Here is a 12,788-nt window from a genome sequence, read left to right on the forward strand (position 1 = left end):
ATTAAAATCAGGATCACACTTTCAAAATATGACAGCTACACAATTATTAGAGAAAGTGCAACAAAAGGATGAGATTTTACAATCAAATATTACAAATCTATTAGCAAATATGCGTGGTACTAAAGAGTACTGGTTTCGACGTCATGGAGATACGTTGTATGATCAGAAACCTTGGCCCACCCACTTGGTTTGTTACATTAAGTTGTGCAGAATATGCATGGGAAGATTTACATGATTTCCTACGCATATCAAATAAAAACAAAACAAACATAGATATTCTAACACCTGGAGAACTTTGTTCTTTGGATCCTGTTAATGTTTCAAGATATTTTCACCATCGCTTCATTGCTATGCTACATTTTATTTGTAATAAAACTGTTCCTCCCCTTGGAGAAGTGCAACACTTCTTTTGGAGAAAAGAATACCAAGCCAGAGGAGCACCACATATCCACATGCTTTTATGGATTAAAGATGCTCCTAAATTTGGTCAAGACAGTGATGCCACTGTTTTACAGTTTATTGAAAAATATGTCACTTGTCAAATTCCATCAGAAGCCACAAATAGTGATCTTTGTGCACAAATTTTACAATTTCAAAGACACAAATGTGGAAAATATTGTCGTCGCAAATACAAAAACAAAGGCGAATACTACACCAAATGCCGATTTGGTTTCCCTAGACCAGTTACAACCTCATGTCTTCAGTTAGACATACTGTTAAAGGAAAGTCACCTAAAAATACATATTACATAAAAAGAAAAGAAGAAGAAAAATATATCAATGATTATAATGCAGTCATTGCCCACTTATGTAATGCAAACATAGATGTGCAGTACATTGCAGACAATTCTACTGCAGTTGCACGATATGTCACAGCATACTTAACTAAAGCAGAAAAGACAGAGCTCCAAGACCTCTGGAATGACCTGTCATCAGATAAAACAGTATCTCAGAAATTATACAGCTTGGGCATAAAAATGCTCACCCATAGAGAATGTGTTGTCAGGATTGTTTGCTGCATTTCTGTGAAGTACTAAGACGACAATTGGACTACTGTGCTGGAATGGTGAAATTCACTATAAACTCACAGGAAGATCCACAAGAATTTCTAATGTACTTACTACAAGTACTGGAAAACAAAAACATACCTATAAATGAAATCTTTCAGATTTCATACATGTGGAAACATACATGCACTCTCTGCAACAATGTGACACAAGAAGAAATCCCCAATGAACGCTTCATATATATATCAATACCAAATTGTGAATCCATTCCATTTCAGCAACTTGTACAAAATGCAAACCATGGTAGATTATGCTCTACCTGCAATTCAGATAATCGCTCCACGTTAGTAATACAAACACATAGTAAATACGTAATACTAATGCTTCTACGTTACAATGCAGATGGTACCAAAAACAACTGCAAGCTGACTGGATTCACACATGGTCAAATATCACTTGGTAAGAAAACCTTCACAACAATAGGTATAATCTACCACGCAGGAGCCACAACCAATTCAGGGCACTACACTGCATACATAAAAAAGAAATGTGGATGGTTTGAATGTAATGATAGTACCATTACTCTAAAGCAGAGATTACCAGCAAATCTTACAAACGCTTATTTGATGTTCTTAAAACCAACATTTGATAAATAAACTGTATTTAAACCTTTAAGTAAATTTGTGTTACAAAAATATAAACTGTTAGAATACTCCAAAACCTAGCTAACTGCTCACAGATTCTACAACAACTAATCAGATAAATGAATACCACTAAATTAGACCAAAAAATACACAGTTAGAATACGCCAATTGGTATTTAACTGTCCCAAAATTATAAATGTGTGTTAAAGTAATATAAACTGTTAGAATACTCCAAAAGTTATCTAACACTCAAAGATTCTACAACAACTAATCAGATAAATGAATACCACTAAATTAGGCCAAAAAATACACAGTTAGAATAAGCCAATTGGTATCTAACTGTCCCAAAATTTAACAATATCCAAATAGGTAAATGAAAACCACTACAATATATTAAAGAAATAGACAGTTAGAATACGCCAATTGGTATCTAACTGCTCCAAAATTTTATAACATCAAAACAAATGAAGAATCTGTTACTGTTCCAAAAGAAATACAACAAAGCAAAGTATAAAGCATTAGCCAGAAACAATAAGTGAACACTGAAAACAAACAAACAAATAAACTTAGCATAACAGAAAAAGGGTTTTTTTTAAATCCAACATGGATTTTATTTTCTCCCACAGACCCAATGATTTTAGCAGCAAATACAGAAACTGAGCAAATTGCACAGTACTCTGATTTGTACTCTACTAAATATGAGGGTCGAAAAAAAATAAAAGTATATTGCTTATACAATGTAATAAGTCATTACAAAATACTTATACTAACATGCTATTTTCTTTTATCACAGAAATGAAGAAAAAAAACATGGACTCCCATTACTAGACCAAACAGTAAGTATACAATAATAAGGACAACCATAGCAGCACATCACATCCATAGTATCTAATACCTTTGTTCCTTATACATTTGTTTTTCACCCAAAGTTATAAACAAATATGTATGTGATATGGTGCAGTGGTTGTTGCCAGGGCATAGAGTCTTGGGTGCATGGCCAAATGGCCATGCACCCAAGACTCTATGCCCTGGCAACAACCACTGCAGCATATCACATCCATAGAGTCAAACATTTCAACTATGATCTATGGGAAACTTTTAATGTCTGCGAACAATGTGAGTGTTCTTAGAACACTTTGAGCTTGCCAGCGAACAATACGGACACCGTTTTCAGGACACCCCCTACGAACAATTCAGGACACCGCGAGTGTTCTTAGGACACATTCAACTTGACAGAGAACAATACGGACAGCGTCCTCAGGACACCCCCTACGAACATTCCAGGACACCGGGAGTGTTCTCAAAAACGTCTTCAGAACACCCCCATCTTGTTTATTTGCGAACATTTCAGGACACCACGAGTGTTCTTAGGACACATTCAACTTGACAAAGAACAATACGGACAGCGTCCTCAGGACACCCCCTACGTACACTCCCCGGACACCGGGAGTGTTCTTAGAAGCGTCTTCAGAACACCACCATCTTGTTTATTTGCGAACATTTCAGGACACCGCGAGTGTTCTTAGGACACATTCAACTTGACAAAGAACAATACGGACAGCGTCCTCAGGACACCCCCTACGAACACTCCCCGGAAACCGCGAGTGTTCTTAGACGCGTCTTCAGAACACCCCCATTTTGTTTATTTGTGAACATTTCAGGACACCGCGAGTGTTCTTAGGACAGACTCAACTTGACAGAGAACAATACGGACAGCCTCCTCAGGACACCCCCTACGAACACTCCCCGGACACCGCGAGTGTTCTTAGAAGCGTCTTCATAACACCCCCATTTTGTTTATTTGCAAACATTTCAGGACACCGCGCGTGTTCTTAGAACACATTCAACTTGACAGAGAACAATACGGACAGCGTCCTCAGGACACCACCTACGAACACTCCCCGGACACCGGGGGTGTTCTTAGAACAGTTTCACTTTGCTTGCGAACAAAACGGACACATTTTGACTCCTTAGAACACCCACTAGTCAGTTTATTTAGAAAATTTCAGAACACCCGTGATGTCCGCAAACAAATCGAACAGAAAAAGAACATCTTACACATAAAAAACACAACTTTCATCCTATCTCACACACTCCCACCCTCCCCAAACACTCCTACACACCAACACACTCTACAAAATACACATTTTGAACAAAGTTTCACCGCACTGTCCGGAACGTCCGCAAATCCAATATGGCGGGCGCTACCGAAAAATCTGACGCGCTTCACGCTCCACGCCGTCCAATCAGCGAACACTTTGCATATCCCCAAACATCACGCAAGACGATTGGCCAATCAGGACACTTTCCGCAGAGCGAACAGGGAAGTGTATCCGCAAACCGAACACAGATATCACTAATTTTTTTTTACCTACTTTTTGGTCATTTTAAAAAAAAACTACTGGACGAATTTTCACCAAATTTGCAAAAGCACGCTTTCGGGACCAACCCGCTGCTCCTGGTCCAAATTTGGTGGAAATCCGTCCAGTGGTTTGGGCTGTAGACGCGAGCAACATTTTTTTCCTATTCACTCTATGGAGAGTGTCTATAATGTATACAAATATGAGCATATAGAGGGAAGGTAGAGTAATAAAAATAAAACTATGACAAAGTGCTGATACCATAATGATTATCTTCATGCACAGAAAGGATTCCTCTCTTTCAAGCCTGTATCTTCCGCTACGTACATGTTTCATATATGATGTGACAGGAACCCAAGTCTACAAATATAGTACCTTTTCAATTTTTACTTACTGACTGTTACTGTAGAAAACTATGTGGCTTCGATATGTCACTAAAGGATAAAAAGGGAGAGCCAGCCATGTGATGTCATCAGTTATGTCATCAATGACATTTGTGATGTCATCTTTGATGTCCTGGGTGTTAGTGTTAGCAGTGCACGGTGGCGCGAGTTATGGTTGCTTATGTTACCATAACTGCCAAATTTCAGGGGTTTTTCGTTTTTACTTGGAACCACAACATCCCTTTAACAAAGTTTTTTCACTGAATTTCATAGGTTTTTAGTAGCACAACTTAACCATAACGTCCCTTTAACAAAGTTTTTTTCACTGAATTTCATAGGTTTTTAGTAACACAACTTAACCATAATATCCCTGACATGTAACATAGAACATACTAACCCCCTCGTAGTGATTTTCATGTCCGCGCACTACCGCCATGTCCGCGGACACATCGAAAATCTGAGCGTGGTGAATGTAAATTTAAATAGTGTGCCCCATTTCCCCTTTGAAGTTGGCTCTAAAAAGAGCTGTTTTTTTTTTTTTACAGATGCTTGACAGACACCTGTTATTTTGTATTTTTTTTCTTGTTTTTTTTTCTTACTTTACTCCTAAAATCTTCACATAACCTTCTCCAAAGCAACCCTTACATTCCAAAATAAAAAGGCATTTCCGGTAAAAGATAAAGAAATGCCATCTTCTTTAAAATTAACAGCATTACTGGCATCAATATTCTCATTGTTACAGAAGAACATACCAGCTCTAAGCATGAAGGCACACATGCCTCGGTTGATGACACACCTAGCAATGTTTTGCTGAGGACAAAAAACTGAACTATTGTCCCATATTGCCCTAGGTAGTAATCCAGAAAAAATTACTTTCGCATTTGGAAGGATCTTCACTACGGCTTGAACCAAGCATTCCAAATCAGCCAACAAAGTAGGGGCACTGACGTTGCCCAAATGGAAAGCACCATAGTGCAAAACTACCACATGTGGACTGTTCATCGTGGCCATATCCGCACAAACTTGTACAATTCCCTGTACATTGCATCAGGCACAGTGCTCCACACCACCTCCACTCCTTTGACATCAAAGTTCTTTGCAACATGCCTGCATTCAGCGTATTCCTGTAAACCATGCACAAACATATCTCCGAGCACCAACACCCTGACTTTCTCCACTTCTGCCATCTTCACCACACACAGTCTCTTTCAACACAAATCCACAACCTCGACATCTGATTGGCTGATCCGTACAGTCTTCTTTCAATGTTGGATTTCCTGGAAAAACCCGGATGTAGCACGCCCTGTCCACGAACAGCCGCGGTGTCTGCGGACGGTGTCCACTTTACTCTCTGTACCATTCCCTCATTGCATACAGCTAAGCAATCACACAATACGAATAACGTCCTCAGAACACCCCCATTTTGTGAATTTTCCAACATTTCAGGACAATTATCATTTCATTATTCTACATATTAACATTACAAATATTATACTTTTATCTTGTACTCTGCACACAATGCTATCTTTCTCCATTAGCAGCTCAGTATACTACATAGAATCCCATAATACAATGCTATTTATTGATATAAATGCATCGTTCAAAGCACTAATAACGGTATGATATTTATTGCAATATCCTTGACACTTTTTTCGGAACATTATAATGAAAATCCCTAGTACACAAATTCCATGAAAAGTACATACACATGTGATGTCATCAGTGATTTCATCAATGACATTTGCGATGTCATCTTTGATGTCCTGGGTGTTAGTCTTAGCAGTGCATGGTGTTGGCGCAAGTTATTTTTCATAGCTTACCATAACTTGCTATTTTCAGGGGTCTTTCGGCTGTACTTAGAACCATAACGTCCTTTAAACAAACTTTTTTTAATATCACGCAAACAATATACAAACATGGCGTGCAAAAACCAACTTCTAAAGATGGCTTTACACAGAATGTTGCAAAGTAAGAATTTATGCTTGTTCACAGTGAAGGTCAGCTGCTTCATTTTTTTCTCGGGCCCCGGAGAGGCTCATGAAGCAGACTATAAGGTTGTATTGTGTTTTGACCTTGACAGACAGAGATTGTGATGAAAGACTTCTCTTGAAGCAGTGTTGCTAAAACGTAAGAGAAGATAAAGATGAAATTTCTGAAACGAAACCACTTTTACATATTATATCACTATGCGAAAGATCGTTGGCACACGCGGAGTCGTATTTTCGGACTGCACCACTCGTAGACAATGGAAATTGCAATTGTACTGTAAGTAACCCTTTACATTACTTTATACCAAATATAATTACAATAGCGTAGCATTAAAGACCGCTGAAGTTGAACTTGTTCGTTGAAAGTGGCATAATATTTTCTACCGCGTACTATCACCGCCGAATTGATCCCCTGTCGTTTAGAGGGCTCTGAAAAAGGCAGACGACACAGAGTGGGTTAATAGAAATAATTTAACCGGTCTATAGGCGGTCAAGCGCTCTACTCGCTGTGCCACTTTACTGTAGCCTGTCAAGTGGCACAGTGAGTACAGCGCTCGCTTTGACATCCGTGCACAGCTTGCTAACGCAAGTTCGAATCCCGGCAAGCCCAAACTCAGCCTTTCATCCTTCTGTGGTCGATAAATGAGCACCATACACCGTGGTTAATAATAAGCACCGCTTAGATACCTCACAGTTCTTAGCGCTATATGAATGGGAAAATATTATTATTTTATTATTAACATACTCTGTTGCACTATCTTCGATAGCAAATATTTTCACACCCTAATAAATAAAATTATGATTTTTAATGAAGATCGGCTGGTGAGACTAATTTATGTTTTTTAAAACAGGTACGTGGCCCCGTTTTGTCTATGTCACGATTTACAGACTCCAGCGGATGGGGTCTTCAACTGCCAGGTGCAAGTCCAAATATGCAACTTCATGACCCTCACCATTTTATGGGACAATCGCCAAGGACGAACATGCCCTTACGCAGTACTAGCGACTAAAAACAACATACCAACCAATACGGTGTCTAATGGCTCGTTGTTGGAGCAACCTTCCGATTATCAGAGAGACCATTTACTGCTTTTATCATAAACCAACAGCCTATCTACCGCAAAGGAACAACGCGCGGCTCCAAATAAACTTTTGCTGATCGACAGCAGAGACAATAGCAAATCGCTGAATATTCACTAAACATTTCATGTGAAATAAATGTACTTTACCAAGTGTACAATCCTGCTTTTTACTTTTAAACCACAGTTTCATATTCCGAATTGTGGCGCACTGAGTTGTAACCTGATCTAACACTCTCTGTACCGCAAAGGAACATCGCGTGTCTCAACATGAACTTTTGCGGATCGACAACAAAGACAAATGCAAATTGCTGAATATTCTCTAAACATTTGATGTCAAATAAATGTACTTTACAACATTTACCATCTTGCTCTTTGCTTTTAAATCACAGTTTCATATTCTGAACTGTGGCGCGCTGTGTTGTGACATAATGTGTGTTGTCTTCCGGGTTCTGTGTAAAGTCGCGTAGTACTGGAGACGACTGGGCGCGTTTCATTACGCACCCTGTAACGTCACGGAGAGAGGCGGGGAATATGAATGCTTTGATAATATCAGGCTTAGTGGCGGGAGATATGATTTAGTGTCGCAAAAGCAAGTCAGCCAGGTCAATAGCGCCAGTCATAGGATTATCACATAATGTCAACGCACACCAGCCGGATTTATCGTTTCTTTAGTGGACAAAAAGTCGGTTGACGCCCCTAGGAAATTGTACTATTAGCGGACAAAAGGAGTGCTCTTAAAACACTTTCACCCTGACAACGAACAATACAAACAACGTTCTCAGAACACCCCCATTTTGTGTAATTGCAACAATTTCGGGACACTGCGAGTGTTATTAGAACACATTCAACTAGACAGATTACAATACGGACAGCGTCCTGAGGACACCCCCAGTTTGTGTATTTACGAACAATTAAGTACACCGCGAGTGTACATAGCTCATTTTTACCTTCCTTGCGAACAAAAATGACACATACTCCGTCCTCTAAACACCCCACCATTTAGTTTATTTACAAAATGTCAGAACAGCCGTGTTCTCCGCGGACAAATCGAACGCAACAAAAATGTCTAGCACATAAAAAAACAAAGCATTGAACCTATCTCATACTCCCCCACCCTCCCCAAACACTCTCACACACCAACACACGGCACTAAATACAATTTTTTATCCACGTTTCACTGCGCTGTACGCGGTCGACTGCGAATACAAGATGGCGGGCGCCACAGAAAATCTGACGCGCCCCACGCCCCTTGCGGTCCAATCAGCGAACACGTCGCATGTCCGCGGACATGATGCAAGCCCACGGGCCAATCGGGATGCTGTCCGCGGAGTGAACTGGGAAGTTCGTCCACGAAGCGAACGCAGATATCACTAATTTTTTTGCCTTACATTTTAGTCATTTTTAAAAAAACTACTGGACAGATTTACACCAAATTTACAAAAGCACGCTTTTGGGACCAGGCCGCCGCTCCTGCCGCAAATCTGGTGTAAATCCGTCCAGCGGTTCGGGCTGTAGCCGTGTGCAAAGTTTTTTCCCATTCAATCTATGGGAAAGAAAAAAGTTTTGGGACCCCCTATAACTTTGCCCCCCCTGGACAAATCCTCACCAAACTTTCAGAGTGACCCAACTACTTTTTTTGCAAAGTTTGGTGAGGATCCGTCCAGGGAGAGCGAAGTTATAAGCCGCCCAAAAAGTGCTCTTCCTATGGAAACAGCAACTTAACCATAACTACATGGCCACTACCGTGGCCATGTAATATATATATATATATTCAATGAAAAAACTTTGTTAAAGGGACGTTATGGTTAAGTTGCGCTACTAAAAACCTATGAAATTCAGTGAAAAAACTTAGTTAAAGGAACGTTATGGTAAAGTTGCGCTACTAAAAACCTATGAAATTCAGTGAAAAAACTTTGTCAAAGGAACTTTATGGTTCCAAGTAAAACCGAAAAACCCTTGAAATTCGCCAGTTATGGTAAGCTAAGCAACCATAACTCGCTCCACCACCGGGCACTGCTAAGACTAACACCCAGGACATCAAAGATGACATCACAAATGTCATTGATGACATCACTGATGACATCACATGTGTATGTACTTTTCATGAAATATGTGTACAAGGGATTCTTATTATAATGTTGCGAAACAAGTGTCAAGGATCATTGCAATAAATATCATACCCTAATTAGTGCATTGAACGATGCATTGATATAAATAGCATTCTATTATGGGGATCTATCTAGTATACTAAGCTACTGATACAGAAACATAGCATGGTGTGCAGTGTACAAGATAAAGGTATAATATTCGTAATGTTAATATGTTGAATAATTAAATGATAATTGTTTTCTTAATAGATTTTTGTGTACTGTGAAATATGTAATACGTAGCTAATAAAACATTACTAGACAAAACACAAAGACACAAGAACACATACCAATATGGGTATATACAGGGAAAGTGAAGTTAGCAAAAAAGCACAAGTAGTAGCAGAAACAATTCATAACTTAACTGATTATTTTCATGCAAATAAATGATTGCTCTGTTTCAAAGCTGCTATTCACCCTATGTATATGTATCACTTGATGTGATTGGACCCACAGGGAAAGTACAGCCATAAAAAAAAAAAAACAACAGAACTATCAGAAAGTGCTCATAAGTCTATTGATTATCTTTATGCACAAAAAGGATTGCTGTCTTTCAAGCTTGTGTCGTCCCGTATGTATATGTTTCATATGATGTGACTGGACTCTAACAGAATTACTGTAAGAACCTACTTGAAGGATACGTCTACAAATAAAATAAAATGTTTAGTTTCTGACTGTTACTGAAGAAAACCATGTGGCCTAGATATGTCAGCAAAAGAAAAAAGAGTGAGCCAGACATGCGAGGTCATCAGTGATATCATCAATGACATTTGTGATGTCATCTTTGATGTCCTGGGTGTTAGTCTTAGCAGTGCACGGTGGTGGCGCGAGTTATGGTTGCTTAGCTTACCATAACTGGCGAATTTCAAGGGTTTTTCGGTTTTACTTGGAACCATAACGTTCCTTTGACAAAGTTTTTTCACTGAATTTCATAGGTGTTTAGTAGCGCAACTTTACCATAACGTCCCTTTAACAACGTTTTTTCACTGAATTTCATAGGTTTTTAGTAGCGCAACTTAACCATAACGTCCCTTTAACAAAGTTTTTTCATTGAATTTCATAGGTTTTTATTAGTGCAACTTAACCATAACGTCCCTGTAACATTTTTTTTTACTAAATTTTAAAGGTTTTTATTAGTACAACGTGACCATAACATCCTTTTCAATAGATGAAGACCACTAACATCTTATGTCCTCAAAGTGGGAATGCCGGGTGGTAAAAAAACCAAAAAGATTTTCCTTCCTACGCCGGGACGCCTGTGGCGTCTCGGTGTAGGAAGGAAAATCTTTTACCAAGATGGCCACCATGGAAAGGGAAGGCAGTGTGTATAAAGAACACAACGGCGCATGAGCGGGGTTGGGGGCGCACAGGGGAGACACTTGGGCATGAGCGGGGGGTGAGAGGGAACAGGGTACAAACGGGGCATGAGCAGGGGGTGGGGGGGGAGGAAGGAAACACAGGGCATGAGCAGTGGTGGGGGGAACACGAGAGAGACACGGGGCATGAGCAGCGGGTGGGGAGGAACATGAGGGAGACACGGGGTATGAGCAGGGGGTGGGGAGGAACACGAGGGAGACACAGGGCATGAGCGGGGGGGTAAAGGGCACATATGGGACATGAGCGGGGGTGGGGAGGAAAGAAGAGAGACAAGGGGCATGAGCAGGGGGTGGGGGGAACACGAGGGAGACACGGAGCATGAGCGGGGGCGGGGGGTAACATGAGGGAAACACGGGGCATGAGCGGGGGTGGGGGGAACACGAGGGAGACACGGGGCATGAGCGGCAGGTGGGGGGCAACAGGAGACAGACACAGGGCATGAGCAGGGGTGGGGGGCAACAGGAGACAGACACGGGGCATGGGTGGGAGCAAGAGGAGACAGACATGGGGCATGAGCGGGGGGTGGGGGGAACAGGAGACAGACACGGGGCATGAGCGGGGGGTGGGGGGTACAGAAGACAGACACGGGGCATGAGCGGGGTAGTGGGGGGAAACAGGAGAGAGACATGGGGCATGAGCGGGGGGTGGGAGGGGTACAGGAGACAGACACGGGGCATGAGCAGGGGGTGGGGGGCAACAGAAGAGAGACACAGGGCATGAGCGGGGGGGTGGGGGGGTACAGGAGACAGACACGGGGCATGAGCGGGGGGTGGGGGGCAACAGGAGAGAGACACGGGACATAAGGGGGTGGGGGGAACAGGAGACAGACACGGGGCATGGGCAACAGGAGACAGACACGGGGCATGAGCAGGGGGTGGGGGGCAACAGGAGAGAGACACGGGGCATGAGCGGGGGCTGGGGGGAACAGGAGACAGCCACAGGGCATGAGCGGGAGGTGGGGGAACAGGAGACCGACACGGGGCATGAGCGAGGGGTGGGGGGAACAGGAGAGAGACACGGGGCATGAGCGGGGGCTGGGGGGAACAGGAGACAGCCACAGGGCATGAGCGGGAGGTGGGGGGAACAGGAGACAGACACGGGGCATGAGCGAGGGGTGGGGGAACAGGAGACAGACACGGGGCATGAGCGGGGGGTGGGGGAACAACAGACACGGGGCATGAGCGGGGGGTGGGGGGAACAACAGACATGGGCATGAGCGGGGGGTGGGGAGAACAGACACGGGGCATGAGCGGGGCGGTGGGGGGCAACAGGAGACAGACACGGGGCATGAGCGGGGGCTGGGGGGAACAGGAGACAGCCACAGGGCATGAGCGGGAGGTGGGGGGAACAGGAGACAGACACGGGGCATGAGCGAGGGGTGGGGGGAACAGGAGACAGACACGGGGCATGAGCGGGGGGTGGGGGGAACAACAGACACGGGGCATGAGCGGGGGGTGGGGGGAACAACAGACACAGGCATGAGCGGGGGGTGGGGAGAACAGACACGGGGCATGAGCGGGGCGGTGGGGGGCAACAGGAGACAGACACGGGGCATGAGCGGGGGGTGGGAGGAACAGGAAAAAGACACGGGGCATGAGCAGGGGGTGGGGAGAACAGGAGACAAACACGGGGCATGAGCGGGGGGTTGGGGGGCAACAAGAGAGATACACGGGCATGAGCGTGTGGGGGAACAGGAGACAGACACGGGGCATGAGCGGGTGGGGGAACAGGAGACAGACACGGGGCATGAGCGGGAGGGGTGGGGGCAACAGGAGATAGACACGGGGCATGAGCGGGGTGT

The sequence above is a fragment of the Ambystoma mexicanum genome, chromosome 13 (assembly GCF_040938575.1).
Source record: "Ambystoma mexicanum isolate Mex_15411 chromosome 13, UKY_AmexF1_1, whole genome shotgun sequence".
Taxonomy (NCBI): Eukaryota; Metazoa; Chordata; class Amphibia; order Caudata; family Ambystomatidae; genus Ambystoma; species Ambystoma mexicanum.